The following is a 16,690-nucleotide window of genomic DNA, read 5'->3' as shown; positions in this document are numbered from 1 at the left end:
ACACTCACTGCTTGCAATTCCTGCTCCTGGAGAGGGGTCCACTTTTACTTTCTGGGTCCCAAGCGAAGTTTAAAGAGAAAACCTGAGTGATTAAAAACCACAACTCGGAGTCATCACTATCCCAGCTCTGTCGAGGAGTACCTGGGTATCTTCCCCAAGTTACTTCACTTCTCTGAACAGCAGTTTTCTCAGCTGAGAAAAGGGATGAAAATAGCTGTGAGATCAGAGAGGACATGTAGCCTTGCGGTTAGGAGTGGAAACCCCGGAGCCAGGCTGCCCGGCTGCCATCTCAGTTATACACGGTGTGGTCTTGGGTTGGTCCCCCATCCTAGGGTAGCTCAGCTTTCTAAAACAGGGAAAATAATGACACCTACTCATAGGGTTGCTGTGAGGATTCAGTGAGTCAGAGCACAGAAAGAACTTAGGATGGTGCACAGCATCTAGCTAGCTCTTGACCAGTACTTGGTTTATCTCCAGCTCATGGTCCGTTCCTGTGGGCTCTCCCCATGGCTACAGCTGACCTAAGCCAGGCTGAGGGCTGGGGGCCATGCCCTCCTCAGCTGGGGGCATTCTACTCCTTTCTTTGCTTGTCAGGAATGCCAGTGAGTAGGAACTGTGAGGGATGTTATTTTAGGGATGAACTTGAATCTGTTCTAATTTATATTTTTAAAAAGTCATCACTCTTAAACCTTGGATCCCTATTATTAACAAATTGCTTTTGAGATTCTATTTACTGAGCACTTACTATGTGCTAGGCAGGGTGTCGAATGGTCCACATCCATTATTTAATTGAATCGTCACAACACAGCACGGCAAGTGTCCTTAACCCTCTTTTACAGATTGAGGACATGAACTGCTGAGAAAAAGAGTAACTTGCTAGATAGAGGCCACACCCCTGGTCGTGGGAGGAGCCAGGAGTCGAACCTAAGCCTGCCCCGCTGCAGAGCCCACGTGGCCCACCCTGGCCGAGAGGCACTTTCTGAGGGAGACTGAGTCTGGAGAGCACCTTTCCTGAAGTGCCAAGGCATCCTGGAGGCCTCAGCCAGGCCTTCCACCTGCCCTCTCGCCTCCTCCGTTGCAGTCAGGCAGCCTCTTGGCATGTAAGCCTATCCTCTGTTGGCTGGCTCCTTGTTCACTCTCTGCCTGGTTTACTCTGAGCTCCTGTTTCGTTTTTCCGCTTCCATGATAGGCTCCTTGTAGTGGGCATGTGCTTCAGCCTTCCGCCCCCGTCCCTCCCTCACCGAGGGCAGGGAATGGGCAAGCACTCTGTGAAAGCCTGATAACTCAACCGGAACCTGGGATGTAAAGGAGCGCCTCAGTACCGCTGCTCGCCAGGTGGTGGCGCCAGTCTGCAGGCCAGGCTCCCTGAGCCGAAGCCGCTGGTTTGGAGCCGGCAGCCTCAGCTTCTAGGGCCACCACCTAGAGAAGCACCAGGTATTGGTGCTAGCTGGGGGCAAGGGACCAGGAGAGAGGCCCAGGGAGCAGTAGAACTGTAGCAGAGAGTGTGGTAGGTTTGTGAAGCCCACCCTAAAGTGCACAGAGGGAGTCAGGATGCCTGACTTCCTGGGGACAGCCCAGATGGCTGTGATGCCCCAGCAGTGCTTGTGGAGCTGGGCAGCCCTGGATTGGACATCAAGGCTTCTCTGAGCTCCGAGCTGCTCTGAGCACGGCCAGCCACACTGCACGTGGACATGAGAAGTGAGAGCTGAGGCTTCTCCCTGCCTGGGCTGGATGGTAAGCTATGCAGGGCAGAAGTTGAAAGTAGAGTGGAACATCTGGCAGTCACTCTCCACTGCTTTCAGGGGCACTAAAGATTAGTGGGGAAACAGACAAATTTAGAAGGCATTGCCACATGGTATGAGAAGTGCCCCAGTGGGGGAAGTGCACATGGCAGAGCCTTTAACTCAGCTCAGGGGCACCAGGGGGACTTCCTGGAGGAAGAGGCACCTATTCTGAAATCAGAAGGCAAGAAGGAGTTTGCTAGGCTTGAGGAAGGAGGGGTTGAGTTGGATGCAGAGGCTCCTGGGTTTTTGGGGGTTGGGGAGTGCCAGAGCCCCTGGGTCACTCCCGTTGCAGTCTGTTTCCCTCTGTCTTCATGCAATGCAATGTCCTGCATGGAAGGATTAAGAATCTCATGAAAGCTATCCACCCTCTCCACAGGAAAAACGGATCCATGATTCCTCCTTAGCTCTGTGCACAGCTGCAGGGTTCCGTGGAGGCACAGAGGAACCAGGGTGAGAACCCATCGATGGGGGACAGAGAGGTGGTGCCTTATTCCCTTTCCTAAGGACGTCCGTTCCTGTGCACATCCCCCAGCTGCTCCAGGTGTCTGAAGAGGTTGGGGAGATGCCAGCAGGCTCGGCGCTGACCTGGCCTGGCTTCCCGCTGGTGTGGCTCTGTGGGGGTGGGCCTACCCCTCCAGAAGGTACCCCTCTGGTTTGGGTCGAGACAGAGAAGGCTTGTTCTTGGCCCATAAGAAGCACCCACTGGATGCCTGGTGTAACACCATTTGCAAAATGCAATGGGCCCCCCACCGGGCGGGTGCAGCACAACTGGTTTTCTCGGTCAGGTTGGGATGAGCTCTGGCCGGCTGGGCAGGCCTCCTGGTGCTCCCGATGAGCTCTCTGGCAGGAGGAAGCAGGGGCCTGGGTTCTCAGGATTGACATCTTTAGATCACTAGAGACTTGCTGTCCTCATCCTGCTGCTTGGTAAAGGGCCTGTCAGCTCCCCTCGTGGCCCAGAGCTGGGGTGGCAATGGGTCTAACAGCAGAGCTGCACCGTGGGCCCTGCTGAGCCAGGGGCTCCTCCTCTGAGGGGCTATGCCCCAGGCCAGAGGAGGTAGGAGGCCGCTCCTGGAGGAGCAGGAGTGCTGGGCCTTGTTGTGCCCGTACCAACTGCAGGGTTTGGAAAAGCCCCTCAAGTGGTGGTATGCTCCTTAGCTGCTGTTTGTAAAATGAAGACACTACTACTCACAGCTTAGCATGGGCAGGTGGAGCAGAGCCCCTGCCACCACAATAGGAGCCACCACTGATCCTTGCTCGCTGGGTGCAGCTTCTCTGCCAGAGCCTTTACAGAAGACTTTGCCCAAGTCCCACTGATCCCTTTGGTGGAGATTCCCAGCCCCGGAGAGGTGGGTGACCCTTCTGGAGTTGAATCAGAATCGCTGAGAGGCTTTTGCAAAGGGGTGCACTCTCCCTTGGCCCTTGGTGGAGATTCTTGGCCTTGTGGAGTCAGCCACAGGTATCAGAAGCAATCAAGATAGAACCCAGGGCCCACAGTGACAGTCAATCTTCATTGCTTGGAGGGCCATATTCAGAGATACTTGCAACAATGTTGAAGAGCTTGACATGCTCGACTGGCCCACACATTGGGAGCCACCATTTCTCTTGAGAGATACAATTCCCTCTATTTGAGAACATCAGTCCTGAGGGGTGGGGGAAAGAGGTATTGACTAGATGGAATCAATGAAACTGTGTGGGCAATAGAAGTGTTCCACAAGATTATGCAAGGATGGATATAAGACACGTTAAATTATACCAAAAATGTATAGGGACCGATAGGCTAAAATGTAAATCATAATGTAAACCATAGGATAACTAAAAATTTAGAAAATTGTATAGTCTAAAATATAAACCACATTGTAAACCCAAATGTTACCTTGTTTGAAAGCTATTATCTCAATATCTGTACATCAGTTCCAGTAAATATAGTATGAATATGTAAAAAGATTATTGCTGTAGAAGGGAAAAGGGTTTTATGTTAGATATGTGGGAGTACTGTATATTGTATATGTGAATTACTGTGATCTAAAACTTTTGTGAAGGCAAGCTTAATAATTAGGGAAGAAAAAGAAAAAGAAAGGATGTAGACACTGAGGAAAAGATGGAAGAAGTTGCCTTGCCAATTTGCATACAGGGCAACACTTATTGCAGTGATGGAAGGCAAAACATCAAAACCAAAGCTTTTGCATCTTTTAATTTTTTGATACCCCAATTTATTTTTACCTTATTTTTCTAAATTAATATGTATTCTATATCTAACCTTTAAACTCATCACTATATTCCATTTTACTATTAAGGGAACCTGGCAATATATTGGGCTTTATTTTTCAAGAAGTTTTGGATCACAGAGAGGTTCAACAATGGCAGGGGAGGAATACTGGTGTGGGATGTTACTGACAGGAGACACAGGGTTGGCAGGGAGTTCTCCAGGGCATATATCCAGGGTACATAAAAATGTTTGTATATTTTCATAGTGGATACAATTAAAAGCAACAACTGAGGGAGTGCTGAGTTCCTAGCCAGGGGAGCTCTATCACAGTCCCTAAAGGAACAGCAACAATCCCCCAAGTGCAACGGCAAAGACCAAAAAAAGGAAGGTCCAACAATGAGCCCTTGATACTAATGACTATGCTTGTGAGCCTGTGCACCTGAAATAAGAACAAGGCCTAGAGCTGCAGGGTGCCTAAGAGTTACCTCCTGAGAGCCTCTGTTTTGCTCAAATGTGGCCAGTCTTGAAGCAAAACTCAGCATGTAAATGTGTTGCCTTCCCTCCAGCGTGGGACATGACTCCCAGGAATGAGTCTCCCTGGTGCCGAGGGATTACTACCAAGTACCAGCTGATGATGTAACTAGAAAATGACCTTGAATAAAAGGGTTAACTCGGACCAGCAGGATATCTCAATCTACATATAATATCAGGAGTTAAAAATGCTTTTTGACCCTGAATAAAAGGGGGAAATGGAAAGGACAAATGAGTTTATACAGCTACAAGTCTCCAAAAAGAGCTGGGAGGTTATCAGAGGGGTTGCCCTTATGCAAAATTCAGCAGTGTCCTAGAGACAGATAAAGTAGATACAACCTCAGGTATTGGTTTTTCTGAGGGCTACAGAGACCTACAGGTTCTATGGTCATGGCAGATGGAGTTCAGTGCCATGTCAGTTGGCCCTACTTTGGAGTTTGTGTTTCTGTGTGATGGAGCTGGACTCAGATGTGATCTTTGTTCATAAGCCTCTCCTGTTACTTTTACAGGATCTGTAGTTGGCGCTGGGGTTTAGTGTATACCCAGGGAACCTGTCTCTGGACTGACCATGTGATAGCCAGGCCCTGAGCCTCAACAGACTTGCAACTCCTACCCTCTGGTTAATTGGACTTACCATATTCTACTAACATGGAGGTGAAGAAGGTCAATCATCACACCAGGGAGCCAAGAGTGCCTACAACTGAAAGGAGGAGAATTGCATCCAGCATCCATGTGGAATCTAAGGCCCCTCTTGATATAGATGTGGAGTGGACACAACCAATCCAAGGTCCACAGGAAGGAGGAATAGAGTATGGATTAGAGTGGACTTACTGATATTCTATTCATGAACTATTGTGATTAGTAATCAAAGAAAATGTGGCATTGGTGTGGAAAAAGTGGCCATGGTAGCTGCTGGGGGTAGGGAGTAGGAGGAAGAGATGTGATGTGGGGGTGTTTTCGGGACTTGGAGTTGTCCTGGGTGGTGCTGCAGGGACAGTTACCAGACATTGTATGTTCTCCCATGGCCCACTGGATGGACTGTGGGAGAGTGTGGACTATGGTGTGGACCACTGACCATGAGGTGCAGCAGCACTCAGAGATGTATTCACCAAGTGCAATGAATGCCTCATGATGATGGAGGAGGTTGTTATGGGGGAAGGAGTGGGGTGAGGGGGGTGGGGGTATATGGGACCTCGTATTTTTTTAATGTAACATTAAAAAAATAAATAAAGACAAAAAAAAAAAGATAGAACCCAGCCCTGGGTGAGCCCTGAGAGTCACTCAACAAGCCTCATTAACCCCACCCCGCCCAAAGTCGGATCTGGTGAGCAGTTACTCAGTTCACAATGTTATTACTAAAGTTGTTTTTTAAATGCCTGTGCAATTCCACTCACCGCAATTCACATTTTCCTTCTCTTTGCAATATTCCCTTCTCCCCCGACTCGAGACAAGTGAAAGTAGTAGCCACTGTTTAACGAGCACGGCCGCACCAGGCCCATGCGGCTCGTGCTCCGGGTTAGTGCTGCACGGGTCTTGTTTCATTTAAGCGTGTCAGCAGCAGCAGCAGCCCATTTGGGAAGGAGGAATCTGAGGCACAGGGAGGTTAACCGGCTGCCCTGAGGTCTTGCTGTGGGGGAATGGCAGAGCCCATTTCCAAGCCAGGTCTTTTAGATGCCACTGGACTGTGTCCCACAAGGTAACACGGGATTTTGGGGATTTTATTTTCCCTCGTATGGACCTGATGTGGCCAGTGTTGTTCCCGACTGCAGGGTGACCACGATGTCCTCCATGGGAGGCTGACCAGTTCACATTTGGTTCCCCTCTGCTCCTTTCCTTCTGCCCGATGATCCTTGGAAAACTCAGATGTCCCCAAGAAAGCTGTGAGCAGGTCAACTGCTTGTTGCCGGCAGGTTTTGGCTCACGTCAGGGCCAGCTCTCTTGGGTCATGGACCACAGCCAGACTCAGCCCTCCTGGCCCCAGCTGAGAAGCTGGTTCCCACCCAGCCCCAGCCCCTGACAACAAGAGATGGAAATAGAAAGGTCTCTTCCTGCTGGCCTTCTCCTCTGGGTGGTGGGGCTCTGGGAGAGGGGCCGGGAGGGGAAGGAGCAGTTCCTCGTGGCCTCGGCCACTTCGGTATGTTCCTTCACCACTTCTCCAGGGCCATGGTGATTGCCCTTGGCAGGGCCAGACAAGAGGGGGCCCACAGACACTCCAGCTGGCAGAGGTTCCCATGGCCATGGAGATATCAGCCTGCCTTCCTGCCTCTCCCAGCCCCCCAAACCTTTCCCTCTCAGGAAGGGAGTGAGCGCTCAGTCACAATGAAGAGTCAATGACTGCTCAAGGCTTAATAGATCACTGCTCCCCAGGGGAGGGGTGGCAGTTGCACTTCAACTGTCAATTAAGTTAATGGGCTGCACTGGTGGCATTTCACATGTTAGTGCCCCACCTGGGGGAGGCTACCCTGGGGCTGGCTACAGAAGGATGCTGCTGGTGTTCTCCAAAGAGGATTGAGCTTGTAGGCTTAATTTGCAAATGCCAACCTTCAGGCATGATTCTCCAGACTCACTCCCAGGCTCCCTCCTCACTGAGCTCTGGAAACAGCACGCTGGGCTCCTTCTGGGGTTGCTCCATTAACCAGCAGGATCCGCATCCAAATCCCCACTGGCCCTGAGGGCTGTGCAGCCTGTGATTCTAAGCTTAATGGGTTACAGGGGGGTTATTGGGGAGACCACAATCACTGCCCTTTGATTTCAGCCCCAAAGCCTCAGTTCCACCCCAGCATGGCTTCTGTGGTGTGGACTGCCCCTCCAGGTCATGCCATCACTTTCTGCTTGCAGATCCACACAGGCAGAATGGTTCAGTGGACAGAGCACAGAACTCAGAGGGAGCAAGAGATGGGTTTGAGCTTGACCCCCGTCCCTGTCTGTCACTTACCTGTCACGTGATCTCGAGCAATTCACTGTACATTTCTGGCTCTGTTTCTGTGTTTATTATAATCCCTGACCACTTTGAGAGATTGTTGTGAGGCTCAAAGGAGATAATATAAGGAAAAGTACTTTTAAATGGAATAGTGATTATATCTGATAGGATGCTTTCAGCGACCAAGTTAAAGTAAAACCCAAACTGGCTTAAATAATAAAGGAGATGGATTGGTTGTTATACTTGAAAGACCCAGAAATTGGGCAGGAACTGGCCCCATGGCTTCTCTGTGATTCTCTGAGCAGTGCCCTCCCCCCTGGGCTGACTTCATCCAGAGGCTCGGGGTGTGGAGGCTGCAGGACTTGGGTCTTACTCCAACCACAATCAAAGAAAGAGTCTCTTGAAAGGGGGACTGAACGTCCCCTCAGGGCATCCACCAGACCTGCCCTGTATCTTGCAGTCCTGAATTACATCATAAATCTGTTAGGGTATCTGAGGAGGCCTCCCCCCAAAATAGTACATCTTCCCTCTGTCTGAGTTATGAAGATTTTGATATATAAAGCAATAGAGGGGAAACCGACTTGGCCCAGTGGTTAGGGCATTGGTCTACCACATGGGAGGTCCGTGGTTCAAACCCCGGGCCTCCTTGATCCATGTGGAGCTGGCCCATGTGCAGCGCTGATGCACGCAAGGAGTGCTGCCCCATGCAGGGGTGGACCCCATGTAGGGGAGCCCCACACGCAAGGAGTGCCACCCCACGCAGGGGTGTCCCCCACGTAGGGGAGCCCCATGGGCAAGGAGTGCACCGGCAAAGAGAGCCACCCAGTGCGAAAGAAAAGTGCAGCCTGCCCAGGAATGGTGCCACCCACACTTCCCGTGCCGCTGACGACAACAGAAGCAGACAAAGAAACAAGACGCAGCAAACAGACACAGAGAACAGACAACCGGGGGAAGGGGAGGAATTAAATAAATAAATCTTTAAAAAAATAAAAATAAAATAAAATAAATAAAGCAATAGAGTTTGTTATAGACTAACGATATCGACGAGACTGAGACTCTGAATAAAGTTCCAATTGAGAGCTTTATTAGCCATGTGGCAACTGCCTCATCCTACGCAGAGGAGAGAGCAGCCCTGAATCGTGAGGGGGGAGTTTGCTTATACAGGCCTTTAGGTTCAGGGCAGGGGGCAATAGCTCAGCAAGCAAGCACGTACAGAAGCAGGTGTTTATGGTTAATCAAGTGCTGGGAATTCTATCAGGGGAGATAAGCAGTTGGGGAGTTTTTGTTATTTACAAGGGTCTGGGTCAGGTTGGTCTTTTGGAAGGGGCTGACGACACTTTCTACAGGAGAAGGCCTTGAGATAAGGTTTTACAGTTGAGCAAGCTTGTTACAGAAGTGAGATATATGCAGTTAGGGGCTGTGGAATTTTCCTCTCGGGTGGAGGTGGTCACAGGCTCCTACTTCTCCACAAGTTAAAAGTATGTACCACCTCTGAGGTGACTGGAAGCTCACTCCAAAGAGGAAGAAGCAATGGATGGCTGAGTGTGCCCAATTTGCTCTTCCCAGATTTCCAGGTAGGGATGTTATTTGTTATTTTGCCTCCTCTGGAACAAAGTAAGCAAGGGTGGGAGAGAGACAAGGAGCCACCTTAATAGATTTTCCTTCAAGGGCTTGAAGCTTAAGGAGAGGGAAAGGCACATTTCTCCTAAAATTCCCATTCCAGAACCATCTATGTCCAAGAAAACCATGTACTAATGGTTTAGGCCTGGTTTTACTGAACTTGCCAGTGCCACGAGGAGGTGGGATTATCCTGAGTGGGTTAGAACAATACAGACCCCAAAACTGCAGGGTCCACTTCAGTAAACAGAAAAATAAGCCATATATGGGAATCTCTTTTTTTTTTTTTTTAAGTTTCTCCATTGTATTTATTTGAAAGCTAATGAGCAACTTGCAACATAAGCAACTTGCAGCATCTACAATAAGGTACAGGAACATCTTGTACAAGAAGAAGAAACAATTAACAGGTAATTTACAATAACAGGTGGCAACTCAGAACATCTTGTACAATAACAAGAAACAACTAATAGGTAAGCCAGTTTCCCACATCATATACCCTTTTTGGTTTTATAAAGCAATGAAGGCAGATTAGGTAGTTTCTTGCTGCCTCATACCCTGAAGGGTTCATTGTGTGCTTACCGCTTAAGTGACAATGTCAAATCAGAAAAGAGTATTTTATTTATTTTTTGTCTTTATTTTTTTAATATTACATTAAAAAAATATGAGGTCCCCATATACCCTCCATCCCCTTCACTCCACTCCTCCCCCAATAACAACAGTCTCCTCCATTATCATGAGACATTCATTGCATTTCGTGAATACATCTCTGAGCACCGCTGCAGCTCATGGTCAATGGTCCACATCATAGCCCACACTCTCCCACAGTCCACCCAATGGGCCATGGGAAGACATACAATGTCTGGTGACTGTCCCTGCAGCACCACCCAGAACAACTCCAAGTCCCAAAAACGCCTCCACATCTCATCTCTTCCTCCCATTCCCTACCTCCAGCAGCCACCATGGCCAATTTCTCCACACCAATGCCACATTTTCTTCAATTACTAATCACAATAGTTCATGAATAGAATATCAGTAAGTCCACTCTAATCCATACTCTATTCCTCCATCCTGTGGACCTTGGAATGGTTGTATCCACTCCACATCTGTAACAAGAGGGGGCTTAGATTCCACATGAATGCTGGATGCAGTCCTCCTGCTTTCAGTTGTAGGCACTCTTGGCTCCATGGTGTGGTGGTTTACCTTCTTCAACTCCATGTTAGCTGAGTGGGATAACTCTAATAAACCAGAGGGTAGGAGTTGCAAGTCTGTTGAGGCTCAGGGCCTGGCTATCACATGGTCAGTCCAGAGATTCAGGTCCCCTGGGTATATATTAAATCCCAGCATCAACTACAGTTCTGGGTAAAAGTAACAGGAGAGGCTTGTGAACAAAGATCACATCTGAGTCCAGCTGCATCACACAGAAACACAAACTCCAAAGTAAGGCCAACTGATATGGCACTGAACGCCATCTGCCATGACCATAGAACCTGTGGGTCTCTGTAGCCCTCAGAAGAACCAATACCCAGGGTTGTATCTACTTTATCTGTCTCTGGGACTTTGCTGAGGTATGCATAAGGGCAATCCCTCTGATAACCTCCCGGCTCTTTTTGGAGACTCATAGCCATATAAACTCATATAGATCAGTTTTGGTAGGATAGGCATCTTAATAATATTTAGTCTTCCTATCCATGAACAGAGAATATTCTTCCATTTGTTTAGCTCTTCTTTGATTTCATTGAACAGTTTTGTGTAGTTTTCTGTGTATAAGTCTTTTACATATTTGGATAAATTTATTCCTAGGTATTTGATTTTTTATTTACTATTGTAAATGGTATTTATTTCTTGATTTCCTCCTCAGATTGTTCATCATTGGTGCACAGAAATGCTACTGATTTTTGTGCATTGATCTTATACCCTGCAAGTTTACTGAATTCATTTATAAGTTCTGGAAGCTTTGTTGTAGACTTCTCAGGGCTTTCTATGTATAGGATCATGTCATCTGCAAATAGTGAAATTTTGACTTCTTCCTTTCCTATTTGGAAACATTTTATATCTGGGTCTTGCCTCAGTGCTCAAGCAAGAACTTCTAAGACAATGTTAAATAGAAGGGGTGATAGTGGGCATCCTTGTCTTGTTCCTGTTCTTAGAGGGAAAGATTTTAGGATTTCACCATTGTAAATGATGTTAGCTGTGGGTTTTTCATATATGCCCTTTATCATGTTCAGAAAGTTTCCTTCTATTCCTATCTTATGCAGTGTTTTTATCAAGAAAGGGTGTTGTATTTTGTCAAATGGTTATTGTTTGCCTGTAAGAATGTTTTCCAGCCATTCACTTTCAATCTCCTTGAATCCCTGGGTCTAAGATGAGTCTCTTGTAGACAACATATAGATGGGTCATATTCTTATCCAATTTTCCAATCCGTGTCTCTTAACAGGTGAGTTTAATCCGTGGGCATTTAGTGTTATTACTTTCAAGGAATTAGTTATATTAGCCATATTTTCTGTGGATTTGTGTTTGTCATATTTTTTCTCTTTTTGTAGTTTTAGTTGTTCTTACACTCCCCTCCAATTCTGTATCTCCTGTGCTTTTCTTTCCTCCTGCAGAGCTCCCTTTAGTATTTCCTGAAGGGCAGGTCTCTTGTTGGCATACTCTCTTAGTTTCTGTTTATCTGAGAATATTTTGAACTCTCCAACATCTTTGAATGCTAGCTTTGCAGGTTAGAGTATTCTTGGTTGGAAATTCTTTTCTTTTAGTACCTTGGCTATGTCATACCACTGCCTTCTTGCCTCCATGGTTTCAGATGAAAGATCAGCACTTAATCTTATGGAGCCTCCCTTGTATGTGATGGTTCTTTTTTCTCTTGCTGCTTTTAGTATTTTCTTTTGGTCTTGTGCATTGGATAGTTTGACAAGTATATGTCTTGGGGTAGGCCTGTTGGGATTTTTGCTGTTTGGGGTGTGCTGTGCTTCCTGGACATGTACATGCATCTCTCTCAATAGGTTTGGGAAATTTTCAGCCATTATTTCCTCCAACACCCCTCTTGTTCCCTTTCCCTTTGCTTCACCTTCTGGGATGTCTATAATGCATATGTTTGTGCATTTTGCATTGTCATTCATGTACCTAAGTCCCTGCTGGATTTTCTATCTTTTTATCAATTAATTCTACTATCTGTTGATTTCAGATGTACTATCTTCCACATCACTAATTCTTTACTCTGCCTCTTCAAATCTGCTTATTTGCTGAGAGTGTATTTTTGATTTATTGTATTGTAGCTATTGCTTCCCATCATCTCCGTGATCTTTCTGTTCATGATCACAATTTCTTCTGTAGCTCTCCAAGTGTTTTCTTTTTTTTAAAGATTTATTTATTTATTTATTTCTCTCCCCTTCCCCCCACCCCAGTTGTCTGTTTTTTTTAGATTTATTTATATTTATTTATTTATCTCCCTCCCCTGCCCCCGCCCCAGTTGTCTGTTCTCTGTGTCTATCTGCTGTGTCTTCTTTGTCCGCTTCTGTTGTCAGCAGCACAAGAATCTGTGTTTCTTTTGGTTGCATCATCTAGTTGTGTCAGCTCTGTGTGTGCGGTGCCATTCCTGGGCAGGCTGCACTTTCTTTCACGCTGGGTGGCTCTCCTTACGGGACACACTCCTTGCGCATGGGGCTCCCTTATGCAGGGGACACCCCTGTGTGGCAGGCACTCTTTGCATGCATCAGCACTGCACATGGGCAAGCTGCACACGGGTCAAGGAGGCCCAGGGTTTGAACTGCAGACCTCCCATGTGGTAGACGGATGTCCTAACCATTGGGCCAAGTCCACCGCCCCAGTTGTCTGTTCTCTGTGTCTATTTGCCGTGTCTTCTTTGTCCACTTGTGTTGTTGTCAGTGGCATGGAAATCTGTGTTTCTTTTTGTTGCACCATCTTGTTGTGTCATCTCTCTGTGTGGATGGTGCCATTCTTAGGTAGGCTGCACTTTTTCGTGCTGGGTGGCTCTCCTTATGGGGTGCACTCCTTGCACATGGGGCTCCCCTACGCAGGGGACACCTCTGCATGGCACAGCACTCCTTGCGTGTATCAGCACTGCACATAGGCCAGCTCCACATGGGTCAAGGAGGCCCAGGGTTTGAACCGCAGACCTCCCATGTGGTAGACAGATGCCCTAACCACTGGGCCAAGATTTCTTCCCCAAGTGTTTTCTTAATATGCTTAATCTCTTCCTTCACTTCATTGAATTGGTCCATGATACATGTTTTGAGAGCTTTAATTACTTATTCGATGTTCCACTTCCCTTCCTGGTTTTTAGCTTGTTCATTTGATTGGGCCATGTTTTCCTGATTGTTGGTATGGTCTGTAGTTTTTTGTTGCTGTCTTGTCATCATTTTATCTTGTTGGGTTTATTCTGTTGATTATCTTCTTCATCTAATCTTGGGGTTTAATTAGTTGTTGTTTTGTGTGCATGTTAAGTCTTCTCTTTGTCACGTTTTTCTTCTTATTCTATTTCCTTGTTGTTGGTTAAGTGCCCTGGAAGGAAAATATTAGGTCCAGAGAAAGCAAAAGGGGTAAGAAAAGAGAAATATAATACTAGTATTGATAGTGAATGTTAGCAGAAGAACCATGTGAGATCTAGGAGAATGGATATTTAACTGATTAAGCTGTATATAGTTATAACCATAAAAAAGTGTAGTACTTATAATGAAATATTAAACTGAATATGGGGAGGAATATAGGATGAATTAAAAGGCCAGTGTGGTCAGGAGAGAGGGAAAAAGAATAAAGAGGACAATAATATGAAGAATGAATAAATGATAGAAAACAGATAAGATGGTATTAGAGATAAAAAGTCAGAAATATCAGGGGCTAAACAAAGAGAGGTGGAATGTAAGAGAAACAAAAAATGATGGAGGAGAGAATGATGTAAAGGAAAGGGAATAGAGTTGGTAGCCAAAATCAGCACACACAGAAAAGAGAAAATTGAGAATGAAGAAGCACAGCAAATAAGAAATGTTGCCTGCAGCACCTAATACAACAAAAGAAAAAAAAAAAAGGAAAAAGAGAGAAGAGGGAAAAAAAAGCGAGAAAGGAAAAAAGAAAAAAAGGGGGGGGAGGGACATAGAGGGGATAAAGAGGAAGGAAAAACAAGAAAACAAACCAAGAAAAAAGACCAGACAAGGCCTCAGGCAAGGAATCCTCTTTGCAAATGAATAAACTGCTTAGGAGTCTGACCTTCCTTCTTTTTCCCTTCCTCACTTCGTTCTCTCCCAAGGCAGCAGGCAGGCTACCTGATGGCTCCTGTAGGAAATCCAAATGCATCCCTGGTGAACCAACCCACCTCAGAAAATAATGACTCTTAATTTCTTGAGAGAGCACCCACCCTTTGCCAGGAACCCTAAATATGCTATTGGAAGCCTGTAAAGCACGTCCTACTGTCCCTCTCCCTTAGGTGTGCTATGAGGGGGCTGGTTAATTTTCTGACTCCACCTTCTCCCAGACCAAGTTTCCTATCCCAGGGTGTTTAGGCAAATTGGGTTCTCTCACCAGATTCACCTCTTCTCTATTCCTAGGCTCTCCCCAAATCAGCTAATATCTCCTCCAAACTCAATAAAAGAGGGGGACCAGAAAAATGAACCTGTACTCTTGGGCCCCTCTGCACCTCCCACCTAAACCCTCCCACTCCTGGAGTTAGTTCGTAACCGGGAGTGGGGGGGGCGGATAGGGCAATGGCAGATTTCCAGGAGTACTGGGCTTGGGAAACAGGCCCGGGAGAATGTGGACTCAGGGTATGTAGGTCTGTGAAACGTGGGCTGTGGGGGTTCAGGGGACACAGGCTTGGGGTTCATGCATTTGGGGAACAAGGGGCTTGGAAACTCTGCCCCACGACCAGCAGATCTCAGTGAATGCTGCAGCTCTTAGCCCCAGGGGCAAGGCATCTAAGTTCAGTGTTAGACACCCATAGTTCTACCTTGAGCAAGCACCAATTCTGCTGCAGTCTCTCCAGATCGATGTCCAGACACCTCCTGCCCTGCAGGTTCCCCAAACAGCCTGCTCAGGCAGACTCTGTCACCACACAGCCGGTCTTTCTCAACAATCTTAAAAACTGAGATTGCTGTTTCTGAAATGATGGATCAATTATACCAGATTATACCGTCATGCCAAATTAACTACAAAACTGGACATTAGACAGCAGGAGGTACAGAAGTGTTATCCCTGAGAGGTAGGCCCTGTGCTAGCTCAGCTTTCTGCCTGGAGGCCCTTATGGCATCCCAGCTCAGGGAGAGGGAATCCAAGCAGAACACAAATGGCACTGAGACAATAGTCTCCTGAGGTCAGGAAACCTGAGGTAGCTGGGGTTTGTGAGGCAGGTATTGGAGAGGAGGGAGCTACGCATACATAGAGCTCCAGAAATATGCAAAAGCATTCCTTTGGGGTGATATAAAGTCCTGGAATTAGGTAGTAGCCATAGTGAATTGTACACTGTTAAAGGGTGAATTTTATGGTGTGTGAATTATATCTCGGTGAAAAATAATGGAGAGGAAAAAATGTCCCCTTGAGTCTTTGACTGAATACTAAGCTGCCCACGTATATGGTGAGACCCAGGAGGTTGGGCTAAGAACAAACACAGGGAAAAACTACCAGGGCACTCTCAGGAGTGGGGAGCTTTTCAGTTCTGGTCATCTAGAGTGAACACTTAGGGAATTTAGCAGTGATTTCAGAAAGACCATGTCTAAGAGGAAGGGTTAAATTATCCCAAAAATAGCAGTGACACAAACAGACATCTGCACACCAATGTTCATAGCAGCATTGATCATGATTGCTAGAGGTTGGAAACAATCCAGGTGTCCATCAACTGATAAATGGATAAACAAACTGTGGTGTATTCACATGATGGAATATTATGCACCTTTAAGAAGAAATAAAGTCATAAAGCATATGACAACATAGATGAACCTGGAGGACATTATGTTGAGTGAAGCAAGTCAGACACAAAAGGACAAATACTGTATGATTATGGTGCTATGAACTATTACTAAATATATTGTATAGCATATTGTATGATTCCATTTATATAAAGTGTAATTATAAATCAATTTATAAAGATTTTTAAAAAATTATCCCCAAAAGCAAAGGCTATTCTAGATGCACTCTAACAAAGCATGAAAAGACAGATCCAAAAGTAACTTAACCATATGCCAGAACAAAAATCAATATTCTTTAAAGGAAGGCAACAAATTCCAACACTCAAAAACACACAATTTGTAACACTAAGCATCTAATAAAATTGATTAGGCATGTAAAGAAGCAGGATAATATGAATCATAACTAGGTGAAAATCTCAGTCAATAGAAATAGACTTGTAAATGACAAAGATGATATAATTAGGGGGCAAAATTTTAAAATAGCTTTAAAAAATATGATCAAGGATTTAAAGGAAAACATGGACATAATAATAGAGAAGGACTATAAAAAAGAACAAAATGGAACTTGTAGAGTGAAAAAATAGAATATCTGAAATGAAATTTTTTTTTAATATCTCATTCATTGCCAGTGAGAATGTAGAATGGTAGTCAGTTGGTAAGACAGTTTGGCGGTTTCTTACAAAACTAAATGTGGTCCTACCATATGATCCAGCTGTCATGC

At 46.0% G+C, this 16,690-nt stretch overlaps 1 long non-coding RNA gene across 1 annotated transcript; it reads left to right on the top strand.

Moving 5' to 3' along the window:
* Positions 1 to 1,004: 1,004 nt before the first annotated feature.
* LOC131279025 (uncharacterized) lies at positions 1,005 to 5,347 on the top strand. The gene is made up of 3 exons (XR_009186367.1): positions 1,005 to 1,100; positions 2,161 to 2,234; positions 5,031 to 5,347. It is a non-coding gene; the product is annotated as an uncharacterized lncRNA (long non-coding RNA).
* The last annotated feature ends 11,343 nt before the right edge of the window (positions 5,348 to 16,690 follow it).

Source organism: Dasypus novemcinctus, chromosome 6, assembly GCF_030445035.2.
Source record: "Dasypus novemcinctus isolate mDasNov1 chromosome 6, mDasNov1.1.hap2, whole genome shotgun sequence".
Lineage (NCBI taxonomy): Eukaryota > Metazoa > Chordata > Mammalia > Cingulata > Dasypodidae > Dasypus > Dasypus novemcinctus.
The sequence above is the reverse complement of the archived record's forward strand: the minus strand, read 5'-3'. Positions and strand labels throughout refer to the sequence as shown.